A 22,769-nucleotide genomic window follows, 5' to 3' on the forward strand; every position below is an offset into this window, starting at 1 on the left:
TCGCTGGAGTTCATCCCTCGGGCCTGTCCAAATGCTGAAGATGTCATCAATGTACCTTGTGTACATTTCCAAGTGGCCTGACCATATCGGAGATGTTAACAAATGTTCATGTTCTAGAAAGAACATGAATATATTGGCATAGCAGGGGCCATAGCCGCACCCATGCTGGTTCCTGAAATATGTAGGAAGTAGCGTTCACCAAACTTAAAGAAGTTATTCATAAGCACAAGTTTCAATAAAGTCAGGATAAACACCCGGTCTGCTTTACAATCCCTTGTTCTTAGTAATATCCATTCAACCGCCTCTAGACCCACTTTGTGGGTGATATTGGTGTAGAGGGACGTAACGTCCATAGTAAAGAGGATGTCACGATTTTCAACAAATCGTACTCCTTGTAATTTTCTCAAAAAGTCTGTTGTGTCTTTCAGGTAAGTCTCTGTGTTCTGAATCAGTGGTTGTAGTATTCGGTCCAAATATTGTGCAAGAGGTTCCAAGATGCTGTTTGTTGCTGCAATAATAGGACGTCCAGGGGGTTTCCATAATCTCTTATGGATCTTGGGTAGGATATAGAGAACTGGTGTAATCGGATGTTTATTGTTTAGAAATCTGTGTGTTTTATCCGAAATCTTTCCCATAGGTTCAGCTTCATCCAAGGTTTCTTCAATCAAGGCCATAATCGGGTTAGTGGGGTTAAAGTGTATTTCTTGGTATGTTTCACCGTCTGCCAGCTGTCTTTCAATTTCCTCAATGTAATCTCTTTTGTCCATTAAGACAAGTGCACCCCCTTTATCAGCTGGTTTGAAGATTTTCTCATGATTGTCCAGTAATGTTTTCAAGGTTTGTCTTTCCCCCTTAGTGAAATTGCCATAGCCACTGCTTTTAAACTGGAGTTTCTTGAAGTCTTTGAGGATAGTTTTTTCAAATGTAGATAAAATATTATTTTGCACTGGCGGGTTGAATTGACTCTTTGGACTGCATTTTAAGGGTTCATCCGCTTCATTATGTTCTTGGTCCTCCACAAGATCATCAAAGAATACCTTTAACCCTTTAAGTGCCATGGGTATTTCTCCCCAGTGCCAGGGCCTTTTTTGGTGATTTTGGTATGTGGTCATTCAATGGCTTGTAACTTTTTTGTTACATGAGATATCTCGGCCAAATTTGGCTCCTTTTTTTCCCACATCTAGGCGGTCGTAATCCCAGGTTGCTGTAGGGGGGTGAGAGAAAATAAGGAAAAATTGTGAAAATGTTGGGTTTTTTCAAAAAATGCCAATAAAATGATGTACAAAGAAGCCTGTGGTTTTTTCCTTGTAAGAGCTAGGAACAAATGGTTTGCTGTGCTGAGTTCCCCAATGTGTTGGCTTTCAGGAACAGGTTGAGTGGAAATGGAAAAAAATTATTTTGATGTGGTTATCAACCATTTTGTGAGAGGTAGGCGATTTTTGCCATTTTTGCCAATTGGACATGCATGGACGGAATGGAAGAAAAGGGCAGGAAAGCCCAATTGGAGGACAGAAAGGCATATATTTCTGAAAAGTAGACAAAATTCCAAGTTTAGGAAGGGGTGATTTGCATAGGTCAGGCAACAATTAGGTAGGGGAAACTGCCATCGAATGGGGGAAAAGCGGGAAAATGACTGAAAAAAATGTATGGGTTGGACATGGTTGGCTTGGTACGGCAATGGCTTCTATGAATTTTGAGAAAAGCAATGCTCCGCTACATTCCCCCGACTCTTGCAGTTAGGAGAGCATACCATTTTTGTAGTGTTTTTACAAAACAAGCAATACCACAAGCCAAACACTGAGCCATGGTACACAGGAGTTTTATGCTCACGGCCTGACCAGACGCACTTAGCATGTGTAAATTGGGAAAACCAATGTGGTGAGGAACGGCAGCCATACATTTTTTGAAAGAGCACAGGCAGATCTTTTCAAGGGTCGGTGACTTGTGCAGGTTACAAAAGTGTATGGTGGCTAAAGCAGAGACTAAATGTAGGTCACATTTGGAAAAAGAAAGGGTTGTGAGACAAAGGGCACCAGCAAATGGGTCAAAACGTTATGAAAACCACACGAACACAACACATGGCCTACCGTCCCCCGTTCCCACAGGTGTCCCGATGAAAACGGTACCCCACATATGTGGGTGCACCTATCTGGCCGCCAAGGGGAAAGCCTAAAACACAAGTAACCCCAAGTCTGTTTTCAGAGCGAAATCTCAGACATTCTGCCGACCGGCACAACGTACAGATATGGGCCTCGGGTGTTCCAGCCACCAAGGAAAACAGGGAACCCCATGCATTTCCAAAAAGAGGACACGCTTGGGAATCTGCAGAGGTATGATTTGCGCACATCACCCCAGAATTTTTTACCCAGACAGCCCCGCAAAGTCCGAAATGTTGGGAAAAAAAACACTTTTTCTGCACATTTTGCTCGACGCACCCATCAAAACCCGCCCCCAACAACACATGGCCTACCGTCACGCGTTCCCACAGGTGTCCCAATGAAAACGGTACCTCACACGTGTGGGTGCACCTACCTGGCCGCCAAGGGGAAAGCCTAAAACACAAGTAACCCCAAGTCTGTTTTCACACCGGAAATGTCACACTCTCACATCATACAGATATGGGCCTCGGGTGTCCAAGCCACCAAGGAAAACAGGGAACCCCATGCATTTCCGAAAAGAGGACACCCGTGGGAATCCGCAGAGGTATGATATGCCCAAATCGCCCCAGAATTTATTACCCAGACACCCCCACAAAGTCCGAAATGTGGGAAAAAATACGCATTTTCCGCACATTTCGCTCGGCTCACCCATCGAAACACGCCCCCAACAACACATGGGGCCTCATTACGACCCTGGCGGTAATCGCCCGTCATTACCGCCATGGCGTAATGAGCGTTTACGCCGTGGGACGATGGCGTAAAGAGCGCCACATCACGACCCATCGCGCACGAGCATTACGCCATGGCGGTAATGCAATTAACGCCATGGCGGAAAAGGCCCCTACCGGCATCGCTAAGCGAGCAAGGTGCCCTTCCGCCAGCGTAAGTAGCGGCCACCGTAATTTACGGCCACCGTAATTAGCGGCGGCCGTAAAAGGCCAAACCGGAAATAGCGTCATCGCGCCGGAACGGGAAGCAGCCCGTCGGCCATCTTTAAAAACACAATCCATCGCCATCCTACCAAACAACACCAGACCCAACCCTGACACCTGTCCCAACCAAACACCCACCCATCCAAGTTCCCGAAAATGCCAAAATCCGTGAAAAAGGCATGTGACCGCCAGCGCCAGGAGCGATTCAGCCGGGAGGAACTCTGCATGCTAGCGGAGACCCTGCAGGACAACGCAGGTGTTGTTTTCTCCCCTGAAATGACCAGGACAGCAATCGGGAAGAAGAAGGCCATCTGGGCCCTGGTGGCTGAGCGCGTCAGCGCGGTGGGGACCGTACCCCGCACCCCACAGCAGTGCCGGAAGCGCTGGGATGACCTGCGCATACGGGTCAGAGCCGTCATCTCGGCAAACCGCAACCTTGCCCAGGGAACCGGTGGAGGGTCGGAATCCCCCCTGAAACTCCAACCGTGGGAGGAGATCTGTGCTACCACCATCGGCATGGAATCCATCGAAGGCGTTGGAGGGATGGAAAGGGGAGCCCCGACATCAGGCGATGAAGGTAGGTGCCTCATACAAGACATGCCATAGTCACAGCAGTCCAATCATGTGTAGCACAAGGTTGCCCTAGAGTGTAAATGCAACACAAATCAATACTGCCCATAGCCACATGCGAGCACCACCCTGCATACACTGCTGGCACCCGCATACCTGCATCCACATACCACACCAAAAGGAGACAACCTGCATGGCACTGCCTGAAATCTGCCTCATCCACTGGCCAAAATAATGTCAACCATTGTCATTCAAAAGTCCGTAGACCCATCAATAACGCCCTCCCACCTTTGCTCCACCACAGGCACAGAATCACACCCAGAGGACCAGGACACCCCTGCGCCGAAGAGAGCGAAGTCCAACAACAACCTCCCTGCACCCTCAACCTCAGCAGCAGTGAGGCAGACCCCACGACAAGCAGGTCCCACTGCAGGCATACCGGAGGTCCCACCGGCAAGCACCCCTGTTGGCAGCAGGCCAGCAGCAGCTGCTCCACCTCCACCGACATTGCCTGCCACAGAAGGCAGGGGGTCAGCGGCCAGCAGCAACATCGGGGAGACAGCTGCAACAGCTGCATGTTCTGACTCGGACATGGAGCAGGAGGTCAGAAGCCCCACTGACCAACTACATTCCCCCTGTTTCTCAGACGCCAGCCCCCATGAGGGCGACACACAGGAGCACACTGAGGCAGAGGAGTGGCCTTCCACCCCATGCCCTGTCCACACTCCACAGGAGGGGACCAGCCCCTCCATCACTCCACCTGCACTGGCCATGGGCCAGCACGGCCAGCCGTCCCTCGAGGACATCACTCAACGGCAGCATCAACTGTCCGCAATGCTGGATGAGCATGCCGCGGAATGTGTGGGGGCTAGGTTTAGCATTGAACAGGCCACGGAGACACTAAGGGCGGAAGTGGCACAGAGCACTGCCACCCTGAGGGATGCCATGCAGGCCATGTCCAGGGACATCTGTGCCGAACTTGCGGGCTTGCGTCGTGCGGTCACTGACCTCACCCACACAGTACAGGAGCAGCATGCACAGGGGCAGCCAGGGACATCCTCCACTGCCAGTTCTGCGCAGAGCAGCCCCGTGCGCCGTTCCGGACGCAACCTGCGCTCCACAGCCAGGGGTGCCCCGGGGGCCGGGAGAGGGGGCTTGTGACGGCCTGTGGACACTGTCACAGGCATCTGTTGACAGCTACATGGGGTGTGTTGGGGTGTGCAGGGGGGAGGTGGGAGGTGGGAGGGGGTGTGTTGGGGTGTGCAGGGGGGAGGTGGGAGGTGGGAGGGGGTGTGTTGGGGTGTGCAGGGGGGAGGTGGGAGGGGGTGTGTTGGGGTGTGCAGGGGGGAGGTGGGAGGTGGGAGGGGGTGTGTTGGGGTGTGCAGGGGGGAGGTGGGAGGGGGTGTGACACGACAGTTCATAGTTCCAATACAATTTTTTCTTTCAAAAAAAGAAATGTGTGGACATTTTCATTGCGTATGTGTGCTTTATTGGTGTACAGTCCACAGTGTGCATGTCCCAGAGACACACAGTGCACCAAGTGCAGTCTCCATGCGATGAACACCAGCCGTGTGTGCTAGAAGCAGTGGTCGATGATACTTTGGCGCATGGGACGCCCCTCCTGTGCATCGCCTCCTCCATGTGGTGGCGCCCCATCTGCACCCTCCTCATCCTCATCGTCAGGTGGTTGCAGTTCTGCGTCAGGGGGCAGGGGCACATTCCGTCTGACGCACATATTGTGCAGCATGACACATGCCATGACGATCTTTGCCACCTTCTCATGGCCATACAGGAGTGCCCCACCAGACCTGCTGAGGCTTCGGAACCGTGCCTTCAGGAGGCCGAATGTCTGCTCTATGACCACACGAGTACGTGTATGTGCACGGTTGAAGTCCTCCTCGTGCTGGTTCTACGGGTTCCGGACTGGCGTGAGGAGCCACCTCTTCAGGGGATAGGCTGCATCACCTGTATGTAGGCGAGAATGTATGTGTCAGTCATGTTGTCTGATCAGGAACATGATGTTCCACCATGGCTGGCATGGAACTGTTACCTTGGCTCACTTCTACATGCACTAATTGATTCACACTATGCAACCAGTATATGCTCATTGCTGCCATGGCCTGTTTTGCATGCCATCACCCTATGTATGCAGAGGGGTTTTGTGCATTGTGAGTGCCCTTCCTCTGTATCCGTTCTCTGTGTTACTCACAGCCAGGTGGAGTATGCATCACCCCCCCCCCCTTTCTGCCAGGTGGAGTATGCATCATCCCCCCCCCCTTTCTGCCAGGTGGAGTATGCATCATCCCCCCCCCCCTTTCTGCCAGGTGGAGTATGCACTGGTACGTCATTCCCATGCCCACTTCCATGACATTGCACTCACCGAGTAGCCAGGATCTTGGGCCTGCATGTCGCTCCATGTAGCGTGGTATTGTGGAGTTCCTCAGGACCAGTGAATCATGGGTTGATCCGGGGAATCGGGCACAACAATGTGTGATGATCTTGTTGGAGTCACAGACCATTTGCACGTTGATAGAGTGGAACTGTTTCCGGTTGCGGTACGGTACCTCCATGGCACGTGGAACCACCAATTCCACATGGGTGCAGTCGATGGCACCAATGCAACCGGGTATGCTGGCTAGTGCATGGAAACCCACTTTGGTGTTTGCAATCTCCTGGGCAGTCCGTGGTAATGAGATGTGGTCATCTGTGTGCTTGAGGAGGGCATCGAGCACTTGGATGAGTGTTCGTGAGAATAATGGTTGTGAAATGCCATGCAGGTGCCCCACTGTGTGCTGGTAGGTGCCTGTGGCCAGGAAGTGGAGTACAGCCACTACCTTCAGTAGGGGGGGGATGGCGGTTGGACTTTCTATCATGCTGACGATGTCGTCGTGTGTCATGTCTACGATGGCGGTGATGGTGTCCCGGTCCAAACGGTACAGGGTGTGGATCTGCTCAGCAGTGAGGTTGTTTGGATTGGCTCTGATGCGTGGGATTGGGGGCTGCCTGCGTGGTGGCACTGGCTGTGCTGGTGGGGCTTGCTGGGCCTGCCTTGCCCTCCTTCTCCTCCTGCGTCTCCTCTGTGCTGCCTGTTGTTGTTGTTGTTGCTGTTGTAGTAGCACATGCATTGCTATCAGGTCCTCCAGCCCCAACATTGCTAGTCGTATTGGCATCATTGTGGAGTGTGACTGGGTGTGGGTAGGGGTGGGGTGTGCTCTTTTTGTACTCCCCTGAGTCTGTATTGCCTTCACCTGTGCTGTTTCTGTGCACCTGTGGCAGCTGCATTCACTTGAATTGGCCCTTTACGGTTGGTTCGCGATGGCGTTATTTGCACCATGGCGGTAAGGTACTTAGCGGCCTCGGTGATGGCGTTAGGTGCATGTCCGCTTGGGTCGGCATTTGCGTACCTTTCCGCCATGGCGCTAAGTACGGTGTGGGCGGTCGCGTGCGCGCACCCTTAGCGCAGTTAGCGGCAGCGTTAACTACGATGCCGCTATTGGCATCGTAGTTTACGGTCAGGAGTCATGATCGGACCTGGCGGAAAACGATGGCGGTAACCATTTACCGCCATCGTTTTTCACTTACCGCCAGGGTCGTAATGAGGCCCATGGCCTACCGTCCCGCATTCCCACAGGTGTCCTGATGAAAATGGTACCTCACATGTGTGGGTGCACCTACCTGGTCGCCAAGGGGAAAGCCGAAAACACAAGTAACCCCAAGTCTGTTTTCACACCGGAAATGTCACACTCTCACATCATACAGATATGGGCCTCGGATGTCCAAGCCACCAAGGAAAACAGGGAACCCCATGCATTTCCGAAAAGAGGACACCCGTGGGAATCCGCAGAGGTATGATATGCCCAAATCGCCCCAGAATTTATTACCCAGACACCCCCACAAAGTCCGAAATGTGGGGAAAAAAACGCTTTTTCCGCACATTTCGCTCGGCTCACCCATCGAAACACGCCCCCAACAACTCATGACCTACCGTCCTGCATTCCCACAGGTGTCCCGATGAAAACGGTACCTCACATGTGTGGGTGCACCTACCTGGCTGGCAAGGGGCAAGCCGAAAACGCAAGCAACCCCCAGTCTATTTGCAGAGGGGAATCTCAGCCATTCTGCCGACCGGCACAACATACAGATATGGGCCTCGGGTGTCCAAGCCACCGGGGAAAACCGGGAATCCCATGCATTTCCGAAAAGAGGACACCCGTGGGAATCCGCAGAGGTATGATATGCCCAAATCGCCCCAGAATTTATTACCCAGGCTTCCCCGCAAAGTCCGAAATGTGGGGAAAAAAACGCATTTTCCGCACACTTTGCTCGGCTCGGCTCACCCATCGAAACACGCCCCCAACAACACATGGCCTACCGTCCCGCATTCCCACAGGTGTCCCGATGAAAAGGTACCTCACATGTGTGGGTGCACCTATCTGGCGGCCAAGGGGCAAGCCTAAAACACAAGTAACCCCAAGTCTGTTTTCACACCGGAAATGTCACACTCTCACATCATACAGATATGGGCCTCGGATGTCCAAGCCACCAAGGAAAACAGGGAACCCCATGCATTTCCGAAAAGAGGACACCCGTGGGAATCCGCAGAGGTATGATATGCCCAAATCGCCCCAGAATTTATTACCCAGACACCCCCACAAAGTCCGAAATGTGGGGAAAAAAACGCTTTTTCCGCACATTTCGCTCGGCTCACCCATCGAAACACGCCCCCAACAACTCATGACCTACCGTCCTGCATTCCCACAGGTGTCCCGATGAAAACGGTACCTCACATGTGTGGGTGCACCTACCTGGCTGGCAAGGGGCAAGCCGAAAACGCAAGCAACCCCCAGTCTATTTGCAGAGGGGAATCTCAGCCATTCTGCCGACCGGCACAACATACAGATATGGGCCTCGGGTGTCCAAGCCAAGGGGGAAAACCGGGAATCCCATGCATTTCCGAAAAGAGGACACCCGTGGGAATCCGCAGAGGTATGATATGCCCAAATCGCCCCAGAATTTATTACCCAGGCACCCCCGCAAAGTCCGAAATGTGGGGAAAAAAACGCATTTTCCGCACACTTTGCTCGGCTCGGCTCACCCATCGAAACACGCCCCCAACAACACATGGCCTACCGTCCCGCATTCCCACAGGTGTCCCGATGAAAAGGTACCTCACATGTGTGGGTGCACCTACCTGGCGGCCAAGGGGCAAGCCTAAAACACAAGTAACCCCAAGTCTGCTTTCATGGTGAAATCTCAGACATTCTGCCGACCGGCACAACGTACAGATATGGGCCTCGGGTGTCCAAGCCACCGAGGAAAACAGGGAAACCCATGCATTTCCGAAAAGAGGACACCCGTGGGAATCCGCAGAGGTATGATATGCCCAAATTGCCCCAGAATTTATTACCCAGACACCCCCGCAAAGTCCAAAATGTGGGAAAAAATATGCATTTTCCGCACATTTCGCTTAGCTCACCCATCGAAACATGCCCCCAACAACTCATGGCCTAACGTCCCGCGTTCCCACAGGTGTCCCGATGAAAACGGTACCTCACATGTGTGGGTGCACCTACCTGGCCACCAAGGGGAAAGCCTAAAACACAAGTAACCCCAAGTCTGTTTTCACACCGGAAATGTCACACTCTCACATCATACAGATATGGGCCTCGGGTGTCCAAGCCACCAAGAAAAACAGGGAACCCCAAGCATTTCCGAAAAGGGGACAACCGTGGGAATCCGCAGAGGTATGATATGCCCAAATCGCCCCAGAATTTATTACCCAGACACCCCCGCAAAGTCCGAAATGTGGGGAAAAATACGCATTTTCCGCACATTTCGCTCGGCTCACCCATTGAAACACGCCCCCAACAACACATGGCCTACTGTCCCGCGTTCCCACAGGTGTCCCGATGAAAACGGTACCTCACATGTGTGGGTGCACCTACCTGGCCGCCAAGGGGAAAGCCAAAAACACAAGTAACCCCAAGTCTGTTTTCACACCTGAAATGTCACACTCTCACATCATACAGATATGGGCCTCGGGTGTCCAAGCCACCAAGGAAAACAGGGAACCCCATGCATTTCCGAAAAGAGGACACCCGTGGGAATCCGCAGAGGTATGATATGCCCAAATCGCCCCAGAATTTATTACCCAGACACCCCCGCAAAGTCCGAAATGTGGGAAAAAATATGCATTTTCCGCACATTTCGCTCGGCTCACCCATCGAAACACACCCCCAACAACACATGGCCTACCGTCCCGCGTTCCCACAGGTGTTCCGATGAAAACGGTACCTCACATGTGTGGGTGCACCTACCTGGCCGCCAAGGGGAAAGCCGAAAACACAAGTAACCCCAAGTCTGTTTTCAGAGCGGAATCTCAGGCATTCTGCCGACCGGCACAACATACAGATATGGGCCTCGGGTGTCCAAGCAACCAAGGAAAACAGGGAACCCCATGCATTTCCGAAAAGAAGACACCCGTGGGAATCCGCAGAGTATGATATGCCCAAATCGCCCCAGAATTTATTACCCAGACACCCCCGCAAAGTACGAAATGTGGGAAAAAATACGCATTTTCCGCACATTTTGCTCCGCTCACCCATCGAAACACGCCCCCAACAACACATGGCCTACCGTCCCGCGTTCCCACAGGTGTCCCGATGAAAACGGTACCTCACATGTGTGGGTGCACCTACCTGGCCACCTAGGGGAAAGCCGAAAACACAAGTAACCCCAAGTCTGTTTTCAGAGCGGAATCTGAGGCATTCTGCCGACCGGCACAACATACAGATATGGGCCTCGGGTGTCCAAGCAACCAAGGAAAACAGGGAACCCCATGCATTTCCGAAAAGAAGACACCCGTGGGAATCCGCAGAGGTATGATATGCCCAAATCGCCCCAGAATTTATTACCCAGACACCCCCGCAAAGTCCGAAATGTGGGAAAAAATACACATTTTCCGCACATTTCGCTCGGCTCATCCATCGAAACACGCCCCCAACAACACATGGCCTACCGTCCCGCATTCCCACAGGTGTCCTGATGAAAATGGTACCTCACATGTGTGGGTGCACCTACCTGGTCGCCAAGGGGAAAGCCGAAAACACAAGTAACCCCAAGTCTGTTTTCACACCGGAAATGTCACACTCTCACATCATACAGATATGGGCCTCGGGTGTCCAAGCCACCAAGGAAAACAGGGAACCCCATGCATTTCCGAAAAGAGGACACCCGTGGGAATCCGCAGAGGTATGATATGCCCAAATTGCCCCAGAATTTATTACCCAGACACCCTCGCAAATTCCGAAATGTGGGAAAAATATGCATTTTCCGCACATTTCGCTCGGCTCACCCATCGAAACACGCCCCCAACAACACATGGCCTACTGTCCTGCGTTCCCTCAGGTGTCCCGATGAAAACGGTACCTCACATGTGTGGGTGCACCTACCTGACCGCCAAGGGGAAAGCCTAAAACACAAGTAACCCCAAGTCTGTTTTCACACCGGAAATGTCACACTCTCACATCCTACAGATATGGGCCTCGGGTGTCCAAGCCACCAAGGAAAACAGGGAACCCCATGCATTTCGGAAAAGGGGACACCCGTGGGAATCCGCAGAGGTAAGATATGCCCAAATCGCCCCAGAATTACCCAGACACCCCCGCAAAGTCCGAAATGTGGGGAAAAATATGCATTTTCCACACATTTCGCTCGGCTCACCCATCGAAATACGCCCCCAACAACTCATGACCTACCGTCCCGCGTTCCCACAGGTGTCCCGATGAAAACGGTACCTCACATGTGTGGGTGCACCTACCTGGCTGGCAAGGGGCAAGCCGAAAACGCAAGCAACCCCCAGTCTGTTTGCAGAAGGGAATCTCAGCCATTCTGCCGACCGGCACAACATACAGATATGGGCCTCGGGTGTCCAAGCCACCGAGGAAAACAGGGAACCCCATGCATTTCCGAAAAGAGGACACCCGTGGGAATCCGCAGAGGTATGATTTGCGCACATCGCCCCAGAATTATTTACCCAGACAGCCCTGCAAAGTCCGAAATGTGGGGAAAAAAACGCTTTTTCCGCACATTTCGCTCGGCTCACCCATCGAAACACGCCCCCAACAACTCATGACCTACCGTCCCGCGTTCCCACAGGTGTCCAGATGAAAATGGTACCTCATGTGTGGGTGCACCTACCTGGCTGGCAAGGGGCAAGCCGAAAACGCAAGTAACCCCCAGTCTGTTTGCAGAGGGGAATCTCAGCCATTCTGCCGACCGGCACAACATACAGATATGGGCCTCGGGTGTCCAAGCCACCGGGGAAAACAGGGAACCCCATGCATTTTCCTAAAAGAGGACACCCGTGGGAATCTGCAGAGGTATGATATGCCCAAATCGCCCCAGGATTTATTACCCAGACACCCCCGCAAAGTCGGAAATGTGGTGAAAAAAACGCATTTTTCGTACATTTCGCTCAGCTTACCCATCGAAACACGCCCCCAACAACACATGGCCTACCGTCCCGCGTTCCCACAGGTATCCCGATGAAAACGGTACCTCACATGTGTGGGTGCACCTACCTGGCCGCCAAGGGGAATGCCGAAAACACAAGTAACCCCAAGTCTGTTTTCTAACAGGAATTTGAGACTCTCTGCCGCACAACATACAGATATGGGCCTTGGGTGTCCAAGCCACCGTGGAAAACAGGGAACCCCATGCATTTCCGAAAAGAGGACACCCGTGGGAATCCGCAGAGGTATGATATGCCCAAATCGCCCCAGAATGTATTACCCAGACACCCCCGCAAAGTCCGAAATGTGGGGAAAAAAATGCATTTTCCGCACATTTCGCTCGGCTCACCCATCGAAACACGCCCCCAACAACACATGGCCTACCGTCCCGTGTTCCCACAGGTGTCCCGATGAAAACGGTACCTCACATGTGTGGGTGCACCTACCTGGCTGGCAAGGGGCAAGCCGAAAACGCAAGCTACCCCCAGTCTGTTTGCAGAGGGGAATCTCAGCCATTCTGCCGACCGGCACAACATACAGATATGGGCCTCGGGTGTCCAAGCCACCGAGGAAAACAGGGAACCCCATGCATTTCCAAAAAGAGGACACCCGTGGGAATCCGCAGAGGTATGATATGCCCAAATCGCCCCAGAATTTATTACCCAGGCACCCCCGCAAAGTCCGAAATGTGGGGAAAAAAACGCATTTTCCGCACACTATGCTCGGCTCGGCTCACCCATCGAAACACGCCCCCAACAACACATGGCCTACCGTCCCGCGTTCCCACAGGTGTCCCGATGAAAACGGTACCTCACATGTGTGGGTGCAACTACCTGGCTGGCAAGGGGCAAGCCGAAGACGCAAGCAACCCCCAGTCTGTTTGCAGAGGGGAATCTCAGCCATTCTGCCAACCGGCACAACATACATATATGGGCCTCTGGTGTCCAAGCCACCGGGGAAAACAGGGAACCCCATGCATTTTCCTAAAAGAGGACACCCGTGGGAATCTGCAGAGGTATGATATGCCCAAATCGCCCCAGAATTTATTACCCAGGCACCCCCGCAAAGTCCGAAATGTGGGGAAGAAAACGCATTTTCCGCACATTTTGCTCGGCTCACACATCGAAACACGCCCCCAACAACACATGGCCTACCGTCCCGCATTCCCACAGGTGTCCCGATGAAAAGGTACCTCACATGTGTGGGTGCACCTAGCTGGCGGCCAAGGGGCAAGCCTAAAACACAAGTAACCCCAAGTCTGCTTTCATGGCGAAATCTCAGACATTCTGCCGACCGGCACAACGTACAGATATGGGCCTCGGGTGTCCAAGCCACCGAGGAAAACAGGGAAACCCATGCATTTCCGAAAAGAGGACACCCGTGGGAATACGCAGAGGTATGATTTGTGCACATCGCCCCAGAATGTATTACCCAGACACCCCCGCAAAGTCCGAAATGTACCCCGGACTTTGCGGGGGTGTCTGGGTAATAAATTCTGGGGCGATGGGCGCAAATCATACCTCTGATGATTCCCACGGGTGTCCTCTTTTCGGAAATGCATGGGGTTTCCTGTTTTCCTCTGTGGCTTGGACACCCAAGGCCCATATCTGTACGTTGTGCCGGTCGGCATAATGGCCCTCATTACGACCCTGGCGCTAAGTAATCGAAATTACCGCCATGGCGTAATGAGCGTTAACGCCATGGACCGATGGCGATAAGAGTGCCATATTACGACCCATCGCGCACGAGCATTATGCCATGGCGGTAATGTAAACTGTGCCATGGCGTTAATGCCCCCAAAACGGCACCTACCGGCATCGTATGCCGCGCAAGGTGCACCACCGCCACCCCGACCACCGTTCATAGCGGTGACCGTAGTTAGCGGTCACCGCAATTAGCGGTGACCGTAGATAAGCGGAACCGGAAGTAGCGTCACCGCGGCGGAACGGGAAAGAGCACGGCGGCCATCTTTAAAAACACAATCCATTGCCATCCTCCGCAACCACTGGACATCCGAGCCTGGGACCCGGCAAATACCATCATCAACCTTCTTCCTGCTTGAAAATGCCTAAAGTGGTTAAGAAAGCCTGTGACCGCCAGGGGCAAGACCGCTTCACCAGAGAGGAGCTCACCATGCTTGCGGAGACCCTCCAGGAGAACGCCGCAGTGGTATTCTCCAACCAAATGACCAGACCGGCCATAGCCAAGAAGAAGGCCATATGGGCACTGGTAGCTCAGCGGGTTAGTGCCGTGGGAACAACACCCTGCAATGTGAGACAGTGCCGCAAGCGGTGGGACGATCTCCGGCTCAGAGTCAGGAGCATACTATCGGCGAACAGAAACCTGGCCATGGAAACCGGTGGAGGATCGCAGTCCCCTATCAAATTGCAGCCATGGGAGGAAATCTGTGCCTCCACCATCGGAATGGAGAGCATAGAAGGAGTAGGAGGAATGGAGAGAGGAGCCCCGACATCAGGCGATGCAGGTAGGTGGCTCAAATCAAGCCATGCAAAATTCACCAAAGTCCATTCATGTGAAGTACAATGTTGCCCCATAGTGTAAATGCAACACATCAGCAGGAGACTGCCCACAGATACATCCGATCTCCACCCTGTACACATGCAGTATGCACACCCTAACTGCAGGCACCCACATACCTCCATGCTACTTCCACACAAAAGGGAGACAACCTGTTTTCCCCTGCCTCAAATGTGCCGCATGTACTAACTGATAAGATGTCAGTCGTCACAATGCCCGCCCAATGTCCACAGACCCATCAATAACACTTTCCCTCCTTTGCTCCACCACAGGCTCAAATTCCGACCTTGAGGATGAGGACACCACTGCCTCCACACCCACCAAGAGGGCCAGGACAACTGTGCCAACACCACAACCCTCCACCTCTGCCGTCCCGAGGAAAACCCCACAGCAGCCAAAATCCAAGCCAGGAAAACAGGACAGGGCACTGACAGCCACCCCAGCAGGCAGCACAGAAGCAGCAGCAGCCATTACCCAAATCGTGCCCACAGAAGGGACAGGCTCTGCTGCAAGCAGCACTATTGGGGAAACTGCTGCCATCGCAGCCTCCTCCGATAGCGAAGGAGGGATCATTGAGGAGTCTGATGTTGGAAGCCCCACTGCCCACCCTCATTCCCCCTACCTGTCCCTAAGCAGCCCGCATGCGGGTGCTACACAGGGGCAGTCAGAGGATGACGATTGTCCAGGCTCTCCATCCCCGCTGCAGGAGGTGAGCAGCCCAATGGGAATACCACTGCCATTAGCCATGGCCCAGAAAGAACAACTAAGCCTGGAGGAGATCGTCACCCGGCAGCAGCAACTATCCTCGCTCCTCAATGAGCATGTTGCAGAATGTGGGGGGTCAACGGCAGCAATGGAGAAATGTGCGGAGACAGTGAAGGCTGCTATAGAGTCCTCCACAAAGGACATCTGCGCAGAACTCGCCGCTGTGCGGCACGCCATCACTGAACTTGTGCAGACAATTCGGGACATGAGTCCAAATGAGCAGGCAGGAACCTCCTTGGCTGCCAGCTCGACACCAAGCAGCCCCATCCGCCGATCGGGGAGGAACCTGCGCAGCACAGGCAGGGGTGCCCCGGGGGCCAGGGGAGGGGGCTGCCAATAGTGGCCGGACAGTGGAGAAATCCTGCATCAGACACTGCTGCACAGACTTACTCACACCTTTGTAGGGATTCCAGGGGGGAGGGTGGAGGGGGGAGTGGGTGTGTTGGGGAGTTCAGGGGAGAGGGGGGAGTGGGTGTGTTGGGGAGTTCAGGGGAGAGGGGGGAGTGGGTGTGTTGGGGAGTTCAGGGGGGAGGGGGGAGTGGGTGTGTTGGGGAGTTCAGGGGGGAGGGGGGAGTGGGTGTGTTGGGGTGTTCAGGGGGGAGGTAGTGGGTGTGTTGGGGTGTTCAGGGGGGAGGGGGGAGTGGGTGTGTTCAACAAAATCACTTTCACAATACACTTTTCATATTTGCACAAATCAGATGTGTGAACATTGCTCATTGCGTATGTGTGATGTATTGGTAAACAGTCCCCAGTGTCCATATAACAGACGCACACAGTGCCACAATCGTCATCTCCAGGTGACACCCCCCATTCGCGTGTGCTAGAATAATTGGTTGATCAGAGTACTATGCATTTCACGCCCCTCCTGTGCATCGCCGCCTCCATGAGGTGCTGCCGAATCCCCACCTTCATCATCCTCATCGACAGGTGGTTGCAGTTCAGCATCAGGGGGCAGGGGCACATTGCGTCTGACACACATATTGTGTAGCATGACACATGCCATGACGATCTTTGCCATCTTCTCATGGTGGTACAGGAGTGCCCCACCAGACCTGCTGAGGCAGCGAAACCGTGCCTTCAATAGGCCAAAAGCCTGCTCAATCACCGCACGGGTACGTGTATGTGCACGGTTGGAGTCCTCCTCGTGCTGGTTCTGTGGGTTCCGGACTGGTGTAAGTAGCCACCTCTTCAGGGGATAGCCTGCATCACCTGTATGTGGGCGAGAATGTATGTGTCAGTCATGACGTCTATTTCAAAACATGACGTGCCACCATGGCTTGCATCCAACTGTTACTTCAGACCTCTTTTGAATGCACTAATTGATTCACACTATGCGACCAGTATAGGCTCATGGCTCCTATGGAATGTGGTGCATGCCATCAACCAATGTATGCAGGGGGGTCAAGTGCCTTGTGAGTGTCCATCCACTGTGTTCGTTCATACCGTTTGTTTTGGTGGCCTGGCACGTGTCCTGTGAGGTCAACGCTCACATCATTGCAACATTGCTGTCAGCATCATCATGACCCCAGTGAGCAATACTGATGTTGATAGGGACATTTTGTGGGCCTTGCTGTCTGTGTGATGGTGTGTTGATGTTTCTGTCCGTCATGTGCCTCATTCGTGCGCAGTTATGGGGACAGGCCTTTCAGTGGATGGTGTCTGGTGACGTGCATGTAGGTGCATTTCGTTGAGGTCAATGTGGTGTGAATTGGTACATTGCACTTGCAGATGGTTGTGTCAATGTTGGGGCACACCTTCATTCACGTGGTGGGGCTGCATACATCGGGCATTAGGTTTAGTGGTGTCAGCTGAGGTTTGTGCTGCTTTAGGCTCCGTTGTCTCTGCTACTCACAGCCAGGTGGGGTATTCAGTAGGGGTGGGATGGCGGTTGGTGTTTCTATCATGCTGTTTGTGTATCATGTATACGATGGTGTTGATCGTGTCCCGGTCCAAACGGTACAGGGTGTGGATCTGCTCAGCGGTGGGGTTGAATGGACTGGCTCTGATGCGTGGGATTGTGGGCTGCCTGCGTGGTGCCACTGGCTGTGCTGGTGGGGCTTGCTGGCCCTGCCTTACCCTCCTTCTCCTCCTGCGTCGCCTCTGTGCAGCCTATTGGTGTTGTTGTTGTAGTTGAAGTTGTAGCACTTGCATTGCTATCAGGTCCTCCAGCCCCAACATTGCTAGTCCTATTGGAATCATTGTGGAGTGTGACTCGGTCTGGGAAGGGGTTGGGTGTGCTCTTTTTGTACTTCCTGACTCTGTATTGCCTCCACCTGTGCTGATTCTGTGCGCCTGTGGCAGCTGGATTCACTGCACAAGGCCCTTTACGGTTGGTTCGCGATGGCGTAATTTGCACCATGGCGGTAAGGTACTTAACGGGCTGGGTGATGGCATTAGGTGCATGTCCGCTTGGGTCGGCATTCGCGTACCTTTACGCCATGGCGCTAAGTACGGTGTGGGAGGTCGCGTGCGCGCGCCATTGGCGCAGTTAGCGGCAGCGTTAACTACGATGCCGCTAATGGCATCGTAGTTAACGGTCACGGGTCATGATCGGACCTAGCGGAAAACGATGGCGGTAACCATTTACCGCCATTGTTTTTCACTTAGCGCCAGGGTCGTAATGAGGGCCAATGTCTGAGATTTCCCCTCTGAAAACAGACTTGGGGTTACTTGCATTTTAGGCTTTCCCCTTGGTGGCCAGGTAGGTGCACCCACACATGTGAGGTACCGTTTTCATCGGGACACCTGTGGGAACGCGTGACGGTAGGCCATGTGTTGTTGGGGGCATGTTTCGATGGGTGCGTCGAGCGAAATGTGCGGAAAAGGCGTTTTTTTCCCGACATTTCGGACTTTGCGGGGCTGTCTGGGTAATAAAATCTGGGGGGATGTGCGCAAATCATACCTCTGCGTATTCCCACGGGTGTCCTCTATTCGGAAATGCATGGGGTTCCCTGTTGTCCTCGGTGGCTTGGATACCCGAGGCCCATATCTGTACGTTGTGCCGGTCGGCAGAATGTCTGAGATTTCGCTGTGAAAACAGACTTGGAGTTACTTGTGTTTTAGGCTTTCCCCTTGGCGGCCAGGTAGGTGCACCCACACATGTGAGGTACCGTTTTCGTCGGGACACCTGTGGGAACATGAGAAGGTATGACATCTGCTGTTGGCGACGTGTTTCGGTGAGTGGACACAGGGAAATGTCTCTGAAATTGGCCGGAAATGAAGACAATTCTCAGACATTTCGCTCTGGCCACCCACCGAAACACACCGCCAACAACACGTGGCCTACCTTCCTGCGTCCCCACACGTGTCCCAATGAGAGGCTGACCTCTTGTGTGCAGGTGTGGTACCTGAGTGACAATGGGTACATCTTTTGTATAGTAACTTCGCTGTAGTGCGCTTAGGAAACAGTAAAGTACTGGTAGTAAGCCATTTCACATGAACCTTTCCTCACACTTCCCATACATACCAGACACAATGCAGTTAGACACGCAAGGTGGGATTTAGCACAAGGACAAACCTCCTTGTGTAGCACAAGAAGGTTTGTCCTTGTGAGCAGTGATGCCACGACAAGGCACCCACCGGATCACTGGCCATTCGTATCCCTTTCGTGTCTGCAGTCAGTTGGCATCCATTTCAGCAGTTGCACTTCTACCAAATCACTAGCACCAGAGCAAGTGTATCTACACATGAGCATATCTACACACTTATACCACGTGGACATGTGTGTACAATGCAACTGTGTCTCTAGCAATATCTTAACTATCATTTGGCATCAATTTCATAGCAACTGTGTCTGCATGCAAACTTTATGTGCCGGCAATCACATGTGGACAGGATAGCAAGTGCATACTGGCTCACTTCGCTACCCTGCCCTACAGGCGCTATCTTCCACACCAGCTTTGAGTATGCCCATAGCAACTATGGGCAAACATTCTTATGTTCCACCGTACCGACACAAAACAGCAATCCTGCAACATGACAATCATTTCGGCAGTGCTGGAAAAGTCCATTCACAGAAATTGCATCTGCATGTTCTTTGTATCTTTACCTAATTCACACACCAATCATATCCAATTCATTCCTACGGAAGACGTGTCACTTACACCACACATAACATTACTCGCAGTAAAACAATAAACAAGGCGGGATCTTACGAGGTACGCAAGACACCGCTACCATATAGTTGGTGTCCAAGTACCACTTTCATGACACTTAGACCTGTCATGATCTCTGCTTCCAAAAGATCAGGACTTGCCCGACTCCCTGGGAAGCAGACCCATAACCCCGGTTCCGAGTGCCAGCCAGTCCCAATTGGGACCTTTTGGACCCTGTCCTGGCGCCGGTGGCACCAGGCTCATAAAGATGCCCAGTCCCAGCGCTGGAAGCGCCGGGCTCATAATGCTTGTGTGGACTTACCTGCAGCAGACCATGCTGCTTACTTACCTGCCAGTTGAACCCCTAATCCTCTTCTGTTTGGGACTACTTTTCCTGTTGGGTGGGGCAGGAGCCACTCCCTAGGTTCAGAACACTGGAACTCTTCTGGAAAGCAGGAACTCTTTTCTTACCTAGGCGTGGCTGTGGAAGGAGGCACCTAAGCACTACAGGAGGCTATTTAAACCACACCCGATGGATGAATCTTGCTTTGCGTTATTCTGCATTCTCTGCAGCAGAACACTCATTGTGTCTTCTGCTTCTGATCCTGGGCCTAAGGGAACAAAGGCTTACCATCCTGGAATCCAGTCTTCAGCAGCACCTGTAAAGACAAAGAAAGAACAGGTTAGCACTACGGTCTTCAGTGGCAGCGCATCTCTTACCTGGTCCATCGGCTGTCACCAACGCCTCGTGCTGCATTCCGGCATCTGAAAGACAAAGGCTTACCTACTCTTCGCATGCTCCGGAGGTCTTCACACTGCATTCCGGCATCTGAAAGACAAAAGCTTACCAGCTCTTCGCACGCTCCGGAGGCCTTCGGCGCTGCATCCCGCATCTGAAAGACAAAAGAAGGTGGGTTTAAAGACATTGGACAACTTTATTACTCACGTGCCATTACTCCTTCCCACGCCGAATCCAGTGGGTATTCCAGCACCCTTCAGCTTCTCTAAAGCTCCGAACTTGTACCTGCAAGATAAAAGGGACAGTTAGTGCGCATCGTGAAGCAGGCTACAAGCGCTTACTTACGTGCTTCCAGGCGCTTCTATTACTCACGCCGGTTCGATCCTCAACTCTCATCAGCCCGCCATCCGCCATCGCTGGAACCCTGCAAAACAAGAGATAGCATTACAAAAGACTTTTAAGACATTTCAAGTGCCCAGAACTTACCGTTCGTGCAGTTAACGACGGACAGCAGTCCTCTGAGGTCAAGAGGCCTGCACCCTTATCCAGTGAAGAAACTGGTTACGGCACCCTGCCCCGAGGCAGATGGAGAGCTTGGCGTTCACTTACCTAAGGTGAGGGCGTTAACCTTTGGGGTTCTACAGGAGAAGAGAAAGGGAAGAGGAGAGAGGCACCCAATAACCCCAGTTCATTAATCCCATATTTTCTATCTGCAGACATCTTACTCTTCGAGTCAGACATACAGTGCACAGAGGTCCAGCCCAAAGAGCCAACCGTGTGTTACACATCACCTTTGAAGATACGGCATTCACCCAGTCAAGACCGGCGCCTCTGCGGGAATCAGGTGAGCGTTACAGAACGCAAAGCCTTCTGCAAAACTCCCACCCAGGCGCTATGGAAACCTCGGATACCGACCAGCTAGCCCAGTTACTTGGGGAACTAAGAGCAGAAGTGCATGCAGCCCGTCAGGAAACGAATGCTCTAAGAAGGGAACTGATTATTTCCAAGGAGCGAACAGACGATCTCGCTAGACAATTGCTACAGTCACAAGCCGGACAAACTCCTTTACCCGCATCAGGGGCATATCTTCCTTCAACATCCTCTACGAACCCAGTGCAGATCAACCTACCTGGGAATGTACCTCTGGCTCCGCCCGAACGATTTTCTGGTGACCCAAAGAGGTTTGCAGTATTTATTAATCACTGCCGGTTGCACTTATTATGCCGGCCAGCAGCCTTTCCAACTGATCAAGCTAAGGTAGCTTTTGTGCTTTCGTACCTTAGTGGCAATGCGGCAGACTGGTCGATCCCTCTAGTTAATAAAGATGATCCGGTTCTCCATGATTTTCAAGCTTTTCAGCTCAGTATGGAAAAACTGTTTGCAAGACATTCACAGGGGCAGGCCTTGGACAATGAGCTCCTTTCATTGCGACAGGGTAATCAAGACCTTTTGGCTTATATTGCGTCTTTCAACAGACTGATAGTGGAAACTCGATGGCCTGAGGACAAAAGGATTACGCTGTTTTATAGAGGTCTACGTGGAGAGCTCAAAGATGTGTTAGCCCAAGTAGTGAATCCCCCGCAAGACTGTTCGGACTATATTGACTTTGTCGTTCAAATTGACCAAAGACTGCAGAACAGTAAGGCCGATCGTTCCAAGTTTGATGCTCGAGTATTTTCCAAACCACCAACTCCTACCAAAGGAGTAGACTCCGGGGAACCCATGCAAATAGGGGGCCTGAAAGGACCACTAACACAAAAGGAGCGGGAAAGGAGAAAACAGCTGCAATTATGCCTCTATTGCGGAAACTCGGGGCACTTTCTTCTTCGAGATTGTCCGGTGAAACCAGCCAAGAAGGCAGTAGGAGCTGGGTCACAAACTCTGAGCAGGGAAACGACCTCGCCCGACAAGAATAGAGGTCCTCTTGCCGAGCGTTAAAACCAGTTCCGTGACCTCGCATTTCGTGATACCTATGGTCCTCATCAGCCCTGAACATCCGGATCGATTACATGCGATTGAAGCTTACGTCGACAGCGGTGCCATCGGCAATTATGTGGATCATGAAATGGTTTTGAGGATGAATCTGACTCTTTGTTCAAGGGCTGTAAAGGACGTCATTACTACGGTGGATGGTACGGAGATAGCCTTCGGACCAGTAACGCATACCACCCAAGAAGTGACGCTAGTAAGTCAAGATGGACACCATGAGAAGATCGTGTTCGATGTGATCAAGGCCCCTCAGTTCCAGATTATTCTAGGAATTCCTTGGTTAGAGAAGCACAATCCTCAGATCGATTGGCGAGCAAGAACGGTTCAGTTTCCAGAATGTGTCTCTACTTGTCACCCTCGACCTGGTGTTGCACTGGCAGCAATTTCCTCGGAGGCTCCCCAGTTATCTCCTGAATACCTAGAATTCCAAGATGTTTTCCGGAAGGATCAGGCCAACTCTCTACCTCCTC

The 22,769-nt window shown here is 52.5% G+C and overlaps 1 protein-coding gene across 1 annotated transcript in view; it reads left to right on the forward strand.

The window, feature by feature from the left end:
• The window catches only part of ATP8B4 (ATPase phospholipid transporting 8B4 (putative)), a 5,389,235-nt gene that overhangs the window by 3,813,578 nt on the left and 1,552,888 nt on the right, over positions 1-22,769 (forward strand). The gene's annotated exons all lie outside the window — the stretch shown is intronic.

This window comes from Ambystoma mexicanum, chromosome 11 (assembly GCF_040938575.1).
Source record: "Ambystoma mexicanum isolate Mex_15411 chromosome 11, UKY_AmexF1_1, whole genome shotgun sequence".
Lineage (NCBI taxonomy): Eukaryota > Metazoa > Chordata > Amphibia > Caudata > Ambystomatidae > Ambystoma > Ambystoma mexicanum.